The sequence below is a fragment of the Canis aureus genome, chromosome 4, assembly GCF_053574225.1.
Source record: "Canis aureus isolate CA01 chromosome 4, VMU_Caureus_v.1.0, whole genome shotgun sequence".
NCBI lineage: Eukaryota > Metazoa > Chordata > Mammalia > Carnivora > Canidae > Canis > Canis aureus.
In genome coordinates, this window is record NC_135614.1 from 69,178,263 (window position 1) to 69,198,381 (window position 20,119).

Sequence of the window (20,119 nt, forward strand, 5' to 3'; positions counted from 1 at the left end):
AACCAAGATAAGACAGCAAGCATTGCACAAGAAGCAAGTGGGAAAGAGCAGCTAGCCTTTGGCCAAAGCTGGTACTCTTGGTCAGAATACCTGATGGTTTCACCATTTCAAGTAAGCTGGTCTATAAGGTTACATTTAACCCCACAGTCTGTAACTATGTTAATATCAGGATTGACCTATGTGGTACAGCTTGCTAGCATGCAGTAGGAGATGTCACTCTCTCTTTATTTAAACTAAATTCGAGACGAGAGGTTTTCTCACCCTTCATCACCTGGAGTGTGTGTGTGTGTGTGTGTGTGTGTGTGTGTGTATGTGCTTGTGTGTATAATTTTTCTTTTTTCAACGGTCATGGTACTTAAATCTTCACTCTTTAACCAAAATAGCCAGGCAGATCTGTGTGATCTATGGGAACTCAACTTTTAGTCTGCTGCCCTTAAACCATTTTTCTCATTTCAAATTTAGACTTTTATCTATTAACAGAATATCAAGCATTGCTATCCACTTCTGCCTACCAGTCAACTTGTTTGGTTCCATAAACAATCATCTTTGTATTATAATGGTACTATTTGTAGATCCATTGAGTGTTTTATTACATTTTCCTGCACTGTTTAAAATAAATAAATGGAATATGGAGGAATTTAACATGCTAATATTAGCAGTAATACAATTAAGACAAAGATGGAGAGAGCATGAAATAGACCAAATATTGATGTTGCAACCTCAGTAGTTCCTTGGGTGAAATATGAAATTAGCTTCGATATACAGGTCAAGGAGAGACTGTAAAAAGAGTCAGACCACTCAAGGTGGTAAGCGGCAGTTTTAATAAGCAAGGGAACTTACATATGAGGCTTCTCTTGGGTGGCTACAAAATAAGTAGATCTCCACACCTACCTGTCAGAATCTTAAAGTTTATGTAGAAGCCTTAACTGGATTCAGTCATTTTTTCAGTCCAGATGGTCTCAAAATACCTTACTCTCTCAAGGCTATGTCCTTGAAGCAGCTCATAGTGTGGAAATGGTGGGCAGAATGTACATCCCCAGGACAGGAGAGGGAGTGAAGAGTCTGTAATTGCCCGGGGCTAGCTCATGGGTCAACTGACGGTCATGTCCATATGATGACATCCTCCAACATCAAAGGAGTGTCTCTTCAGTCTCATTTGGATGCATATTAGAAGTTACTTTGTTGGTTATATGTTTAATTCCAATAGAAGAGAAAATAATTTTAGAAATCTTTAAAATACCCATAAGGTATTGTTGAAGAGGGGTTCCTGGGTTGGTCAGCCAGATAACTGCCTCTTGATTTCAGCTTAGGTCATGATCTCGGGTCATGGGATTGAGCCCTGTGTCAGTCTTCGTGCTCAACATAGAGTATACTTATCCCTTTTCCTTTGCTCCTCCTCCTGCTCTTTTTCTCTCTCTCTAAAATAAATAAATAAATAAATAAATTAATTAATTAATTAATTAATTAAAAAATTCTTTAAAAAAGGATATCATTGAAGATTATAGATCCAAAAAGTGAAGTGTTATAACAGAGGAAAACAGAAAGAGTTCAAAAAGTTATAGATTGACATTTCATATCAACAAAATATTCTACTGCTCCTCTAAAGAACTTCACAGGATTATACATCATTTAATAGAGATATAACTTTCTTCAGTCTTTTAATCAAGAGAATTAGAAACCCAGACTTAGCCTTTCTTCTGTCAATATTTTTTTTTCCTTCTGTCAATATTTTTAAAAAATTATTTATATAGAGCAGAAAATCAGTAAAATTAAAAAAAGAAATCAATAGAGAAAATCAATGAAAGCTCATTCTTTGAAGATACCATTAAAATTGTTAAGCCTTTAACCAGGCTAACTAAGAAAAAAAGAGAGAGGGCATAAATTGTTAATACCAGAAATGAAAGAAGGGATATTACTACAGATACCATGGAGATTTAAAGGATGATAAAAGAATACTGTGAACAACTCTTTGCCTACAAGTCTGATGACCTAGATAAAACAAATTCCTTGAAAAATACAACTTGCCAAAATTTACTACAAGAAGATATAGACAATCTTAATAGGCCTATATTTATTAAAGAAATTGAATCAATAATAAATAATCTTCCAAAAATGAAAGCAACAGGTTCCGATGGGTTGGTTGGCATGTTCTACCAAATACGTATGGAAGAAGTTACACCGATTATCTACAATTCCTTTCAGAACATAGAAGTAGAGGGAGTACTTCTTAACTTATTCAACAGGTCCTTATAATCCTAATGCCAAACCAGAAAAAACATTATAAGAAAACTATAGATCAGTATCTCTCATAAACATAGATGCAAAAATTCTCAACAATATATTAGCAAATAAATTCAACATTGTATAAAAAGAAGAATATGCCATGACCAATTGGGTTTTATCCCAGGTATGCAAGGCCAATTCAACATTTGAAAATCAACTAATGGGGATCCCTGGGTGGCGCAGTGGTTTGGCGCCTGCCTTTGGCCCGGGGCGTGATCCTGGAGACCCAGGATCGAGTCCCACATCAGGCTCCCTGCATGGAGCCTGCCTCTCCCTCTGCCTATGTCTCTGCCTCTCTCTCTCTCTGACTATCATAAATAAATAAAAATTTAAAAAAAAAAGAAAAAAAAAAGAAAATCAACTAATGTAATCCATCATATCAACAGGCTAAAGAAGAAAAATCACATGATCATATCAATAGATGCAGAAAAAGCTTTGGACAAAATTTAGGACCCATTCATGATTTTCAAAAAAGTCTCAGCAACAAAGGAATATAGATGAACTCCTTCAACTTGATAAAGAATATCTACAAAAACAAACCTTTCAGCTAACATCAAACTTAATGATTAGAAACTCAAAGCTTTCCCTGTAGGATTGAGTAGAAAGCAAAGATGGAATCTCTCACTTCTCCCTTTCAATATCTGGGAGTTCTAGCTAATGCAATAAGGCATGAAAAAGAAATGGAAGTATATGGATTGGGAAGGAAGAAATAAAATTTTCTTTGTTCACAGATGACATTATGACCTATGTAGAAAATTTGAAAGAATTGATGGGGAAAAAAACCTTCTAGGACTAATAAGCAATTATAGCAAGGTTGCAGGATATAAAATTAATATATGAAAATCAATCACTTTCTTAATATACTAGCAAAGAACACATAGAATTTGACTTAGGAACACGATATCATTTGCATTAACACCTCTGAAAATAAAAAATTTAGGTGTCACTCTAGGAAAATAAGTAAAAGTTCTCAATGAGGAAAACCACAAAACTCAAATGAATGAAATCAAAGAAGAGCTAAATAAATAGAGGAATATTTGGTGTTTATGGGTAGGGAGACTCAATACTGTCAAGATGTTAATTCTTTCTAACTTGACTTATAGATTTAATGAAATCCCAATCAAAATCATAACATGTTATTTCATGGATATTGACACTAAAGTTTATATGGAGAGGCAAAAGACTCAGAATAGTCAACTTAATATTGAAGGAGAACAAAGTAGGAAGACTGACATATCTGACTTCAAGACTTACTATATAAAGTTATAGAAATCAAGACCGTGTGGTATTAGTGAAATAATAGACAAGTAAATGAATAGAACAGAACAGAGGGCCCAGAAACAGACTCATAAATATTAGTCAACTGATCTTTGACAAGAGAGCAAAACATGCAATGAAGCAAAAATAGTCTTCAACAAATGGTGCTGGCACAACTGGACATCAAATGTGTAAAAAGTGAATCTAGATGTATACCTTACACTCTTCACAAAAAATTAACTCAAAATGAATCACAAACCTAAATGTAAAAGGTAAAACTATAAAACTCCTAGAAGATTACATAAGAGAAAACCTAGGTGATCCTGAGTATGGTGATAGCTTTTTAGATACAAAACCAAAGGCATGATCCATGTAAGAAATAATTGATAAGATGGTATTAATTAAAATGAAAAACTTTATGCTCTGTGAATGACAATGTCAAGAAAATGAGATGATAGGCCACAGATTGGGAGAAAATATTTTCAAAGGATGCATCTAATAAAAAACTGTTATTCAAAATATCGAAAGAACTCTTAAAACTCAATAATGGGAACACAAAAAATCCAATTAAAAGTGGGCCAAATACCTTAACAGATACCTCACCAAAGAAGATATACAGATGGGAAATAGACATATGAAAATATGCTTCACCTAATATGTCATCAGGGAACATAAGTTAAAACAACAATGAGATACCACTATATACCCATTAGAATGGTCAAAATCTGTAATACTGATAAAGCCAAATGCTGATTAGTATGTAGAGCAAGAGGAAGGTCATTCGTTTCTGGTGGGAATATTAAGTGGTATTGTCACTTCAATAGAGAATTTGGTGGATTCTTAAAAACTAAATATACTCTACCATTAAATTTAGTAATCACATTCCTTAGTATTTGCCCAAAGGATTTGAAAACTTACATCCACACAAAATCCTGGACATAGATATTTATAGCAGCTCTACTCATGATTGCCAAAACATAGAAGCAATATCCTTCAGTAGGTGAATGGATAAACTGTGGTATGTCCAGATGATGAAATATTATTCAGTGCTAAAAAATAAATGAGCTATTAAGCCATGAAAAGACATAGAAGAAACTTTAATGTATATTACTAAGTGAAAGAAATCAATCTGAAAATGCTATATTCTATATAATTCCAAATATATGACACTCTGTAAAAGGCAAAACTATGGAGACAGAAAATTATCAGTGCTTACCAGTGATTGGAAGAGATGAGGGATAGATAGGGGGAACATTGGGGATTTTTAGGGCAGTGAAAATATATGGTATTATCGTTGAATACACAGGTTTGAATGGGTCCACCCATAGTGGATTTTTTACAGTCTAATATTATAAATTTATTTTCCCTTCCTTATAATTTTCTTAATATGTTCTTTTCTCTAGCTTATTTATTGTAAGAATATAGGTTATAGTACATGTAACATATGAAATATGTATTCATCAACTATGCTATTGGTAGGGCTTCTTCTGGTCAACAGTAGTCTATTAATAATTAAGTTTTTGGAGAGTCAGAAGTTATATATGGATTTTTGCCCATCCCCAATCCCTGTGTTGTTCAAGAGTCAACTGTATAACAATGGATATATGTCATTATACATTCATCCAAATTCTTAGGATGTATAACAGTGAAAGAGAACCCTAAGGTAAACCAAAGATGTTAGGTAATGATGATGTATAAATGTAGGTTCAACAATTGTAACAAATGTACTATACCACTCTGGATGAAAATGTTGATAATGGATGCAGAGGTTATGTGGGTGTAAGGGCAGGGGTGTATGGGAATCCTCGTACATTTCTCTCAAGTTTGATTAAACTTAAAACTGCCATAAAATAACAACGTCTTAAAAATAAAGTCTACTAAAATAATTTCTAAAACATCACTAAAGTTATTATTATAATCTTCTTTCCATTTCTTGCAAATTACCATCATGGATTCCATTTTTCTTCATTACACTTTTTTTTTTAAATCAAAAGTGCCTTCAGTTAAACTAAGAGAACTATAACTTGAGGTAAGAAACAAATTCATAAAATTAATTTTCATTGCATATTATTAATGCTTAATCCTTATTTTGAATATTCATAGATGTATGACATACAGGTTAAAAGCTGTAGTATTCATCTTATATTAAAGAATTTTAGAATTATTATTTGTTCTCTGAGAAGAGACCTCACCTCCGCCCCTTTAGATAGTCTACTTTTAATCACACTCTCAGGGAAGCTGTATGTGTAAAAGTAGCAAATTGCATCTAAATATTTGTTTTATACCTTCACAAAACGTATAACCTACTGTCCACAATTCCCATTCTTTGAATCACACCTTTGGGTTAAGGCTGTTATTACAATGTAGACAACAGAAGTGAAGCCCATTATATTTCAAAATAAAAACAAAGAAGAGTAATTTTTTTGATGGGCATTTTTCTAAAATGTATTGCTCACATTCCTACATTATTAGAGCATATAGAACATGATGACAAGTGTTATTAGTTATTTTTAATCTTACTAGCATATATTATTCTACCATTTGGTATAATACTCTTAGGTTCTAATAAAATATAAATATAGGGTTTTATGGATTTACCTATAAGTATATTTAATAGCAATGATTTAACTTACACAAATTTCATGTCTGTTTTTCATATATTTTTATTTCTTCTCTTTTTTTCTAATAATATTATACTTTCTACTTTTAGCCAATCTTATAAAATTACATTTAAGAGGCTTTTAATAAGGATCTGAGAGTTACTGCTAGGAATAATAATTATGAGTTTGAACATATAGTTTTGGAATTTTTGTTTGGCAACTGAGATGCTTCTTGGTCTCAGTTATCTTCTGTAAGATGGAAATCACCCAGTGAGTGACAGCTGGAAATGTGAATGTTATAATATGCTTCAGTTTACTACTGAATTTATAAGTATTCCTAAATGATCGGTAAACTTTCCCCATCCTTTTATGACCAAAATATTTCAGGAATGTCAAAAATAACCAAAGAAATATTTTTAAGTTTTTAAAAATATGTGCAAATATGTAGAAGTATCTACATATGCCCATATATTTACATATATAAATATATAATCTAAACAGATTATATAAAACGTCTACATCTTTCTGTATTAAGAATTTTTGTTAAAGAAATAAAATGCATGGAAACAACTAAAGTTTTTTATAATCTCACAGATTCCCTTCTTCTTTCTTGGATGCAGCCACTTGCCTGAGAATGATGGGTATCCTTTCTGTTCAAAGTTGTATACATTCACAGTGTACATGTGTTAATAACTCATTTGTGTAATATAGCACTATATGTTTTTAAAATTAAAAAAAACAGTATCATAGTTGGTGTAGCATTTTGCAATGTGGTGTCACTCAAACTTTTTCAAGATTGATCTTTATAATTCATGCAGTTCTACTTCATTAAATTTTAAATGCTGTGCAGTATTCCATTGTATGACTAACACAATTTATATGAATTTTTCACTCTTTAAACAGGGCTGCTATAAACATTGCCATACTTATCTCATTATGTATATTACATCTTAATAAGCATGTGGGAGAATTTCTCTAGTTTATACAGCAGGCATTGGAATAACTAGGTTACAGAATAGACACATCTTCACATTGACTAGATACAAAACACTCTCAAGGTGGTGCCAACTTTTATTTTCTCCAATAATGCTTTGACATTTCCATTTTCTCAATTCCTTACTAACTGCTGATTTTGCCAGATTTAACTTTTTTTTTTTTTTTTGCCAATCTGTTGGATGTGTTATAGTTTGCTCATGTTATTTTAATTTGTATTTCCATCATTATCAGGGAAGTAGAGCATCTTTTCTGATGTTTATTGGACATTCAGGTCTTGGTTTCTGTAAACTGCATATTCATATCTTTTGCTTATTTTCCTATTAGGTTGTTTAAATCTTCTTATATTCATTTGCAGTTATATTTGTATATTTGAATACTCATTATTGGCTAATTATTTGTGTTACAATGATCTTTTCCTAGTTGGGTAATTGTTCTTTAAATTTATTTATGGTCACTTTTTTTTAATGGTCACTTTTATTTCATGCAAAATGTGTATGTTCTTAAGTTTAAATGTAAAGGAATTGAATATATGAATATGAATATATTGAATTGAATATATTAGTCTTCTCCTTCTTGGCCTATACTTTTTTGTTTCTTCATGAAATACTTCCTACTCCAATGTCTTAGAGATATTCTTTTAGCTGGGATTTATTAATGTACATTGTGCTACATACCTATCTCACTTAGTTTTTTCTTTTTTTTTTAATTTTTTTTTCATTTATTTATGATAGTCACACACAGCGAGAGAGAGAGGCAGAGACATAGGCAAAGGGAGAAGCAGGCTCCATGCACCGGGAGCCTGATGTGGGATTCGATCCCGGGTCTCCAGGATCGCGCCCTGGGCCAAAGGCAGGCGCTAAACTGCTGCGCCACCCAGGGATCCCTCACTTAGTTTTTTCATACAAAGAATCTATTTTATATTTCTTTTGGAATCATTGACATCTTTTGAATATTGAGTTTTCATTGGTGTTAAATATTCATTTTTTATAATAGTGTGGTTATATTTCACCTTCCTTTTCAGATATTAATTCCTTGGATAAAATGACCTTTCATTTTTCATCTTACTATTCCTTACTATTATTATTATTATTACTATTGTTAGTGATAGTAACAAGCTATGCTCAGTTGGAATGCAATACTCATCATTTGTTCAGAGTCAGCATCAAGGGCATTTTGTGCAAGAGCAATGACTAATCCAGGAAGCAAATCAACAGAGTTACAGTTACTATAGTAATGATGAGTTACCATGTGCCAGATATTATACTTAATATTTTACTTGAATTAGGTAATTTAATTGTTGCAAATATTCCTTGGGATAAATTCTGTTATTATCCTTGTTTTCCAGAGGATGCAGAGAGGTTTAATAACAGTCTGAGCAGTTGCCAGTGTTGACCATAACCCAAAACCTACTTGTTCCAAAGTCTTCACTGTTACTTAGGGACATGATTATTGTGAAACCAACAGGAAAGTATCTACCTAAATTATTTGGCTTGTGTTGTCAGTGTGTCTATAGCCACCCAAGAAATATTAACTTGTGCCATAGCCCAATGTTTTGCACTCCCTTGAGAATAATTTCTGGTATATCAAAGACGACACAATGTTAGTTTGCTGTGGGATTTTTCTTTTTAAATCAAAGTGGCAAGCCCTAATCATCCAATAATTGACAGTAAGAATGAACTGAAGAATGAGATTTTAAAGATGGCTAGTATAACATATAGAGAAATGGAGTCACTATGTTGTACACCTGAAAATAATGTAACATTATATGTCAACTATACTCAAAAAAAGATGGCTCATTCATAAGTGGAGAGCAGATGCATTAGAAGAAAACTGAAATAGATATTTTATCCCTGTGTGAAATACTCTAAAAATATTGAGAGTGGGGAAAAATGATAAACCTGTTTTTGGCTTAAACCATGCAGAAAATAAAGAAACCTAACATCACATGATACGTCACTTCAGAGGAGTAGTTCCATCTCTCCACTTTGAGAATTCCCTAGTAATGCTAGTTTAGCTGCTTTTGTCCCGCTATTGACAGAACGCATTCTGTTGCTCATTAGTGAAGAAACATATTGAGTCCCCAGCATAATATAAAATTTACAAGCTAAATAAGATTTTAAAAATATGCTATGTAGTGTAATTACAGCTTTAAATTTTTCCAGTAATGTGTAATAGTCTGAATCAATACAATAGCATTCTATAAAACATATTATTAAAATTGTTCACTTAACTCTTAGAGGAGAAAAGGTAGGAAAGGCATTTTCCACAGTAAGTATTAAGATATCTTTGTAAATTAGTTTCTTGCCATTTCAACAAATATTTTTTGAGAGCTTGCTTTAACCAAGGATACCAAGTTTAAAGATTTAGTCATCATTATCCTTGAAGAAGTCATCATCTTGATTAGTGGGCTATTATTAGCCATTGCTTAGCTATATCCTGAGAGGGTAGGCAAAAGGACAAGTAAGATTTGGTGGTAGATTGATTGCAAAAATGGCCCATTCTATTCTCTGTAATCATGCCTTTTGCAATATGACTTTGTAGCTCCTCCCATTAAGAAATGGAGTCTGGCCTTGTTACTTGCTAATAAAATGTGACAGAAATAGCAGCATACAAAATCCACATTTAAGCCATAAGAAATCTCTCTCAAAATCCTGCCATATCCATGAGAACAAGATTGGAATAGTCTGGATTGCGAACCCCTGTTGATTAGCTAGTTGATGATAGAATGAATTAGGAGCAAACATATTTGAGATCAGTTCATGTTGTTTTAGATCAGTACTGGTCAGCCCACCCACAGCTCACGAGAAATAATAACTGATTATTAAATTAAAGCTTAAAATGTTAGGCACTAGGTTTTGGGGTGCTTTGTTACATAAAAGTAGCAGACTGATACATATAGGAAAAATATTGTGCGTATGGAGTAGACGTTTAGGCAATTGGGAACCTATAAGAATGTTCCTCGGTGGGTATGTGGTGGGAAAACACTGAAATGAAGACAGCTGAGGAATTATCAAGTCAAACTTACCAACCTTACAAGCTTTCCAAAGTCAGGGCTTTTCTACAGGTGTTAGCAGGCTTCCAAATGTCTTCATTTATGCTTATGATAGTCAGTTTTTAGGCTCAAAAATCTGGTGGCAAAAGACCATAGAATGTGAGAACTAATAGAAGCTTCAGAGATTTCATACACTCATTTTGCAAATAAATAAGAATAGGGACCCAGCAGTGATCAATGAGCAGTCCTAAGTCACACAGGTAACTCTTAGTTCTCATTCTTGTCACTCACGTTTAATTACAATGTTATTTTGGATCTTGTCAGTGTTCTATGGATCTATGCCCCCTTTTCACTGTTTCCTCCAAAGTTTATGGCTTCATTGGTATTTGACTTACGTCAATGACCTATTTCTTGCTCTTCTTTTTGCATAATAGGAGCACCACTGGTATCTTAGGCAGGACGATCTCAGTGTGAGAGACTGTCTTGTGCATTACTAGACATTTCATTTCCTCAATCCCAAGGTAATAAATGGTTTTTCTCACTGATATATTTTGTGTATCTTGCCATACCTAAAAATAAAAATTAAAGAAAAAATACCCCTACATAGTTACAGTTATGCCCCTCTCCCACTGACACTATGGAGGGTGTACTGAGCCACTACAAACACTCTTGAGAAACCTTTTGTCAATCACTTCTCTTAAAGCCTTCCTTGGTGAATCTAGCCCATTTTATTCTTTGAATTTTCTGTCTATAGCAACAATTGATACTTTATTATATTTATTCATAGCTTCTAATTATTAGCATCACATAATCCAACATATTATTTTATACAGTTTGTTTCATTTAATGGCTCTTGTGGATAAGCCCTGTGTTCTGGGCTAGACCTTAAACTCTTTGGGCTTTTCTCGTTCTTATAGCACCTTGCTCAGACTGGGTCTGTGGTTTATATTCCCCGTCTACTTATTGATCAATTAACTATTGGAGACTTTACCAGAGAGCAACATACAGCTACTGAAGTGATAGTTACTTTGAATTTAATTTTGCTGCATTCTGCACTTTGTTTAGCCTTTCTCTGCATTTCCTACCTTGCTACAGCACTGTGAGCTACTGTCCTCCTACAGACTACAAAAATATACCATTGTCCTGTGAATTATGAGTCTTGCTGCCTAGTTATTACTGAATCAGAAAGACCTCTTTAAGCTTGAGCTCCTTTTATCCATGTGACACACTGGATGGCTTTTAAATCCAGTGTATTGTCAGGGCCCTCCTGGGGGAAGCGTCCCTTCAGTTATCACATTCACTAATAATGCCAAACCTTTCCCACCTGTTTGCATTAACCTTTTCATTTATTATTCTTTGGAACCATTTCAAACTTACTATCAAATAATAACCTGCCATCATGTAACTGTGTACATTATGGCTGTCTTCCCTCCTCCACATCTCTTCCCCTTCAAACATTCAACTTTCCTCCCCACTCCAATCCCCAAGCTAGACATTACTGCAAAAGAGTCATGAGGTTCTCCAGCATTTCTCTGTCCCAACAATTCATTTTCAGAAACATAATGCATTTAATCTTTCTAAATTTCTCTGACCTTCTTAGGCTTTCATGTGGGAACACAATGCTCAGTTTGTCAAAGTGGTAGAGCATAAAAAAACCCTTTGCAGTTTAGTACAGGGAAATGGAACCCTGAAAATCAATTTGAGGAATAATCATCTGACAGTTGTTCAAACCCCAGATGGAGCAAATCAGACTTATTACTGCTCCAAAATATACCTTCAATTTTGATAGAGTTTATATACAAGAAAAACAGTCATTTCATACTGACATTACTTCTTACATTTTTGTTCAATTTTAACAACCTACACAAGAGCAACAACCTTTACCCCTAATTTCTGCCCTTCATATCAGAGGCCAGAAACCCTACAAGCCATTGATGATCATCCTATTTACTTAGCAGAGCTTTAGTTGGGCCCCATGATTTTAGCTCACCCTGGAGATGAATTATACAGTTCCTGTTTTCAGCATGAGGCTGTTACTCCCAGTGTTAACTTGAACATCTGTGGATTTTGATATCTGCCTACCCAGAAGGCATGTGGTTCTCTTTTTGAAGTACTCACGTTAAATGTTAATTGGCTCCTTAGGGGAGTATTCTTTATGTAAATAAAAGATAATTTATACTTTGTACTTAACATTTTTCTTCCTGTTGATTTTGGGATAGAGCTGATGAGAAATGTAATGTTCCTTTAGCCACAGGGAAGAGGTGAGGATGGAGGGGTAGAAGGTTTATTTACCTGTTTCCTTAACACACATTTATTCCCAAGGCACTTTTTCAGGACAGTAGAATATCCTTTTTGGGCACAAATGTTGGTAATACATTTCTCAGGGTGAAATATTTAGCAATATCCAAATCCATTTTTATTAGGGCATTTGGGGATGTATCAGAGTAGTCCTATGTCAAAAAGTCTTGGAATTCCATACTCCATTAGGAAAAGGTGGTTATAAATATGATGGAAAGAGGCAGGTGTGTTTGGCACATTTGTATGTGGTTTCTAATGTGTGATCTGAACAAATGGCAAGGAATGGGTAGAAATCCCCATGTCTCCTCGTCTTCTAACAAGTATATCTCTTGTGCTATAGAGTGAATAAGAATGGAAAACTCTATAAAGGAAGACCAGTTGTTATGTTAGCAACTCTGTCAATAAATTGATCCTTAATTGTTCATATTGACTTGTTCAACACAAATGGCAAATGTCTTTATGAATCCAAATCTGAGAGGGATTGAGGTCACAAAGAATTCTTTTCACTTCAAGAATTGGTAGTCCCTGTACTGCTAAGGTCATTGTTTTAAAATTAGGGATTATTGGTCCTCCTCTTCTAGGTGTGTGTACCCTAAAAATTTGCCCAATACTTCACGAAACAAGCCTAAATCTACTTCAAAGGTTAAAGGTTATCCTTGTTTTAGGAAACAAGCCTAAATCTACTTCAAAGGTTATCATAGGCTAACAGTGGTTTTGAGTTTCATGGGAGAATTACAACATAGCTTAAATATGTATGAGCTGGCCTGTGTGATTACCTGACTATAAACCATTTTATGGCAGTTCTATAAGTCCACTGTGGACATGTTTATGTCCTCTTTCTTTCTGGCAGTTAGATTCAAAGCAACTCCCATAAAGTTGAAATGATCCTCCTCAGATGAGAAAGTGGTGATTATTCTACTGAGAGATAGAGATAGAAAGAGAAATAGAGATAGATGGTGGTGGGGGGTGGGGTAGAGAAAGAAAGAGAGGGGTAGAGGGAGAGGGAGAGAGAGAGAGAGAGAGAGAGAGAGAGAGAGAGAGAGAGGCCTTGGATTCTACTCTGGAAACTCCTGGTGAGTTTCCTGGTACAAGCTGTACATGCTTGGAGGTCAGGCCAGCTTCAGCCACAGCTGGTCTATCTTTGTGTCAACTACATATTAGGCTCATGTATAAGCTTTTATTCAAATTAAGAATTCACAAAGTTAAACCCATGACAAAAAGCTTAAAAACTACTTTTTAGTATATTACAATTGGCAAAATTAATTGTTGATGTCACGTCTCTCTTCTACCTTCTTTCTATCTCCTTATTTTCTTGATCTTTATTCCAGTCAATCAACCAAGTCTCTATGGCCTCCTTTTAGAAAGCTTAAATTGTAGGAGTAATAGAAGATGGCACCATTCTATGGCTCAGAACCCTTTTTTACAAGACCCCTCTCTCCATAATCTTCTCCTTTTTTCTCTCCCTTTCTCATTCTACTTCAGAAGTATACATACAGCTATTCTTTCCCAGTTTTATGTGTCCTAATTTGTTCACCTTTTACTGGGGCTTAGTTTCTTCTATTAAACATATGTATGAAACTATTCAGAGAAAAGCAAAGCTTTAGCTTCAGGGAACCTTTGACCCTGACAAATGTGCTTTCTAAAGCTTGCCATACTTTTCTTGGCAGGCTTCTTCCACTCCCTTATAGCACTTCTCTCTGCCCCAGGTGTGCTCTACCTCGCTGCTGCACATCACAGGGCAAGAGTAAATTCTCAGTGAACATGGTACAGGGGTTGACAAACTTTTCCCATAAAGGGCCAAATAGTAAATGTTTTAGGCTTTGCAAACCATCCATGGTTTCTCTTGCAACTACTGAACTCAGCAGGTGGGTCACAAAAGTGGCCAAAAGCAATACACAAATGAGTAGGCATAGCCATGTTCCAATAAAACTATGTTCATGTACATCGGCATCTGAATTTCAAATAATTTTCATGCATCGCAAAATATTCTTCTTCTTTTGGTTTCCCCCAACTGTTTAAAAGTATAAAAAGCAGGGGTGCCTGGTGCCTGAAGTGGTGTAGTTGGTTAAGTGGCCACTCTTGGTTTCCACTCAGGTTATAATCTCGGGGCCTTGAGATCAAGCCCCATGTCAGGCTCTGCACTCAGCATGGAGTGTGCTTATGACTTTCTCTCCCTCTCCTTCTGTCCCTCCCCACTAAGGCTCTCCCCCCACCCCCAAATAAGTAGATCTTTAAAAAACTGTATTAAAAAGCAGTCTTAACTGGTAGGCTGAATAACATAAAAAAAAAACAAAAAACAAAACTACCAGGCCATGAACCAGATATGGCCTGAGAATTATAGTTTCAAGACATCTAATATAAAGGATAAATTCTCAGAGACTAGGAATTTTATGGAAATGGCATGAAGTTTAATCTACTTCTATTTTGGCATGGGTCAATTCACTCAGATGGGGCTCTTTACATATGATACATCTCAAGGTTTCCTTATGGCATCCAATTATCCCAAATCATAAGAGAAGAGAGAAGTATTCAATTTTGAAAAAACTGAAATTACTCAGGAAGCCAGATTTTAGAACATTATGATCCACACATGTCACCTTTTAAATTCTCATGACCCACATGTGGTCTCCTCCTGTGGTGTGTTTTCCCTCTACATTTACCTTCATCTGAAAGGACTTCAGAAAGGGTGGCTACCTAAATGATATTACTCCCCTCCAAGCATGATACCGAAGGAAGGGGAGCAGCAGGATTGGAAAAAAAAAAAATCACATGAGGGGAAGAAAAGATTTTTACCCCCTCATGGAGGTTTCCATAGAGAAAACCATTAACACCCATGACCTAAAATGGGAATAGAAAGTTCAAAAGTTGTCTCCAGTGACCTCAAGAATCATTTATACAATACCCCACTCTCCTCCTCACCCTTCAGTAAAAACCGTCTTCCGAGAAGAACAAAATTCCCAGGACATGCCCTTGATGGCACTCACCAGCCAACACTGCTTTTCACCTGCAGGCCGTTGAACTCTTCAAAAATACAAAAGGCTTGCCTAGACCAAGGATTAAAAGAAGTTGGCTTCCAATGAGCTTTTCACCAACTTTGTTGCTTTCAGAGCCAAAGTCTACCATCTATAACCAAGCAATGAAACAACTGCATCATTTGAACAGCGGAAAATTGAGTAGGAAAACTGAATTCTGAATCTGAAGGACAAAGCACAGAACCAAAGACCCTTGCTTAGAAGTGAGTTCTTGCTTTTCTATTTATCTTTTTGTTGTTGTCGTCAGACTATTTTTCCAACTAGATATTCATACTACGAAGTTCTACTTACAGGCAATTTGATATCTCTGGGGAAAAAAAACAACAACATACAACTTGAAGAAGAGATGGGTTTTTACAGAAAGTAAAAGAATCATTTGTTGGGATGGCTTATGAAAACCCTGTGGCAAGGACATTGTATTAGTACAATCAGTTCCCAGCTTATAAGTGGATTGTGAGCCAAAAGTTTGTAAATCAATTGTTTGTAACTTGGAAGGCCTTTGCCTATAGAAACAGTGTTGCAGGTGGTGGCTGAACACTGACATTTTGTGCCACAGCTTGTCTTACATTTGAAATGGTAACACAACATTGTTTGAGCTTCTCAGACTGAAGTATGCAGGGAGGAGACAATGAATACTTCCAGCCATGGAATAATCATGGTGCATCTTTCTGATATGTTCATTTTGTTATAAAATTTAGGGAAGGGATTCCCGGGTGGCTTAGCAGTTTAGCACCTGCCTTCAGCCCAGGGCGTGATCCTGGAGTCATGGGATCAAGTCCCACATCAGGCTCCCTGCATAGAGCCTGCTTCTCCCTCTGCCTCTCTCTTTCTCTCTCTCTCTCTCTCTTTCTCTCAATCTTATAATAAATAAACAAAATCTTAAAAAAAATTAAGGTAGTTTCCCTTCTGAGTTAAAAATAAGTAATGCATAATTTATGTAATAAAATATAAAATCCCTGAAAATTTTAAACATAAAAGATGGGACTCAAAAGTATCTTGTGCTTGTAGCTTGAAGCTTCCGGTCTAAATCCCCAAACTTCCCTGATTTCCGTATTATGCAAATTGGACATGTATGAGAAGCAAAGCAGTTCAGCATTCCAGCTCCACCTTCATCTGCAGCAAAGCACCTTCTTGAAAATTAAAAAAAAAAAAAAAAAAAACTGTTTGAAGTAGACTCCAGTGGCCAGAGCCAGGCTAAGACAATTAGTGAAACTCAGCTTTACCTAAAGTATAAGTTACCATCTTGCTGGGGCAAAAGGATAAAAAGTACCCAGAGATGTTTGGAGACTGGAGCAGACGAAGAAGAAGACGTGGTCATATGTGGAATGTGGATCCTACAGTGGATTGTGGAATAGGAAAAGGAGATTAATGGGGAAACTGGTGAAATTCTAATAAGCACTAGAGATTAGTTATAGTATTGTAACAATGATAGAATGCAGAAGAAGAGTGGGGATAGCAAAAGCCCAGGCTAAAAATTAAGCTACTAAAAATGGTATTTGTATCAATCTCAGTCTTTCTCCTTAAACATCTTTTTATTAATTAATAAGATACGGGGATATCCTGATAGTGTTTCCACACCTGTCACCTCTAGAGATAAGGATAGTGCAGAAAGGCTGGAAGTGGTTGGGGCTTAGTGTAAAAGGAGCTTTCTTTGGATGATTCACACACCTGAACTGTACAGTCCACAGACAGATCAAGTTTTCCAGACTCTACTATGGCTGGGAGGCTTTGTGTTAGAACAGAGCTTGGCTGGGAAACTTTTTGGTTAGCTTTCTAAGTTAGAGGTCTTGTTCCAAGACAGCTGACCTACAAGCCCACCGCTGCCCCCAAGGTATTGGTGGAGCCAGAAGCATTTCCTGCTTATCCTGGTTAATGTAAGACTTAGTATCATTTTGGTATGGTGTGCATTTCCCAAGTCCTAAAAAAATTCATGCCATCCATGAATGGAAATGAACTGTTTATATTAGCCTGACAGATACAATGTCAATGTAATCAGTGCTACTGAATCTATTTCTGCTTTAGGAAGGAATGGAAAGACAAAGCAGAAAAGAGCTAGTCATGCAAAATGAAAGGCAGATGTGGGGGGTGCCATTTGAATAGAAAAGGGGAACAAAAGAGACTACAGCCACAGGTACCAACTTACAGACTACAGTTTTGTGGCTCTCCTGTGGATGGGTAAATAGAAGTTTAGAGACTGGTGTCATGAGAACTCCCTGAACTATAGACACGTGTACACATATGCATACACACATGTGTACAAACTTAATGGAACTTTTCCTAACCAACATTTACTCTACTTTAAGAGAGTAGAGTGTAGGGACGGTGTTAAGGGTAAGGTAGAGTGAAGATTAAGGGATGTTCAAGATTCTTAAGGTAAGTGTGAGGGACAGAAAAAAACCTCTGAATGTAGCATGGAAGGCTTCCTCTGGTACACAGTTATGCCTAAGAATGGTTCTTTGTCTCCAACTATTTGAGAACAAATAAAAATTCCTCCCAGAGGTGTTCTAAACCTTGAAGAAAGCATCAAAAAACCCATTTTCCCACTTTACTGTTCTATTATTGGTTCTGAGGGCTACAAAGCATTTAATAAGACTTTGAAGTCTCTAAGAAATGCCTTCCTCTGCAGAGCAAATCTCCCTTGTCCCAATTCAGCCTAGTCCAGCCATCCAAAGGGGGAATTTTTTGTAAATGGATTTACTGAAACCAGGATATACTTATGTATTATTGGAAGAAGCTTATTTTCCTTAATGTTTAAGTTTTTTAAAAACAATTTTAAACTTAAGGAAAAGTAAAAAAATAGCACAGAAATATCTCACGTACACTTTACCGAGCTATTTCCTATGTTAACATCTTACTTAACCATGATACAATGATCAAAACAAGAAAATTAACATTGGCACAATATTGTAGATAATCTACAGATTTTACTCATATTTCCTGAGTTTTTCCACTGATACCCTTTTCCTATTTCAGGATCCAATCCAGGATCCTGTGTTTCATTTACTTATCATGTTTCTTGGTCTGCTTTCTCTGTGATAGTTCCTCAGTCTTTTCTTATTTTTCATGGCCTTGACACTTTTGAGGAGTACTGATCAGTACTAAAATTATGCATTTTGATCAAGAGTACTACAGAGATGGTGCTACATCCTTCCTGGAGCATCATGTGGGGAGTTCATGATGTTAGTAAGTTTTATTATTAATGATGCCAACCTCGGTTAGAGTGGTGTATGATTCCCCACTGTAACGTAACTATTCTTCCCTTTTTAATTAACTAATATTTTATAATGAGATACTTTGAGGCTCTTCAAATATTCTTTCTCATTGTATGTTACTCACTAATTTTAATGTCCACCAATGGCTTTCCTTTGTAACAATTATTACTATGACAATCACCTAAAGGTGATTTTCTATTTCTATCATTTCTTCTACATTTATTCATTGGAATTCTACTGCAAGGAAGAGATGTCTCTTCTTCCCCATTTATTTACTTATTTGATTATTTATTTATATCAATATGGACTGGGGAGGGTTTTTTTTTAAATCTATAAGTTAAAATACAGAACTATCATTATTTGTTTGAATAGTTTGTTTTTCTTTTGTTTTTTAACCTCATGGATCCTGAGTTCCTAAAAAGGTGAAAATTGGAAAAAAAAGATTTCCTCATCTATCTTTAGATATTAATTTTTAGGGCTAGACCGGAGTCTTTCAAAAATGCTAAAGAGAGAGACTGGAAGGCATGGGAAGACGTTTGGTACACTTTGATAATACATAATTCTAGAGTGCCTTGTCTCAAGCAGGTAATTTAAAGATACCCTTACTGGCTAAAGATAAGATTTTTTTAAAAAAGATTTTTTTTATTTATTCATGAAAGACACGGAGAGGAAGAGAAGCAGAGACACAGGCAAAGGGAGAAGCAGGCTCCATGCAGGGAGCCCGATGTGGGACTCAATCCTGGGTCTCCAGGATCATGCCCTGGGCCAAAGGTGGCACTAAACCTCTGAGCCACCCAGGCTGCCCAAGATAAGATTTTAAAACCAGGACAAAAGAGAATACCTTTAATTAGGAAGATGAATAGGAAGATGACTTCCATATTGGAATCCTCATAATTTGGCTTTGAATTGTAAATGTACAATTTCTTTGTTTCCAACTGAATCCTTCTCCCTGTTGTTTCTCACTTACTAGGGAAAAGGGAAAGAACACAAAATCCACAAGTATTCCATGTAGAAGAGGGATTTCCTCCTGTGTACTATTTCAGAGCCACTTTTCTGAGAAAAGCCAAAAACAAACAGTTGTAAAATGTCCTAAACGTTGATCCTTTCCCTTGGGTGAGATGTTCTTTAATGCTGGAAATCATCCCCTTTCCCCAAACTCCCACAGCTCCTTTGCACTTTTCTTAGGACTATTACCACATTCAGTCCTCTCTTGTAACCTCTGAATATGTCTAAACTTCCCAATCACTCATACTGAAAAATAGCTGCTTTTTAAATTTTATGATATTAATAAATTAATTATACTTACTTTTTAAAGACTTGATAATGGTATTGTGGATTTTTTTAGGACTTGTTTTTTGGAGGTGCCTGGGTGGCTCAGTTGGTTAAGTGTCTGCCTTTGCTCAGGTCGTGATCCCAGAGTCCTGGGATCAAGTCCCATGTTGGGCTCCC

General features: G+C 35.4%; 1 long non-coding RNA gene across 1 annotated transcript; it reads right to left on the reverse strand.

Moving 5' to 3' along the window:
• Positions 1–693: 693 nt before the first annotated feature.
• Positions 694–10,267, reverse strand: LOC144311931 (uncharacterized). The gene is made up of 3 exons (XR_013377404.1): positions 10,166–10,267; positions 4,459–4,589; positions 694–1,418 (listed from the first exon to the last, which is right to left on the reverse strand). It is a non-coding gene; the product is annotated as an uncharacterized LOC144311931 (long non-coding RNA).
• Between the last annotated feature and the right edge of the window lie 9,852 nt (positions 10,268–20,119).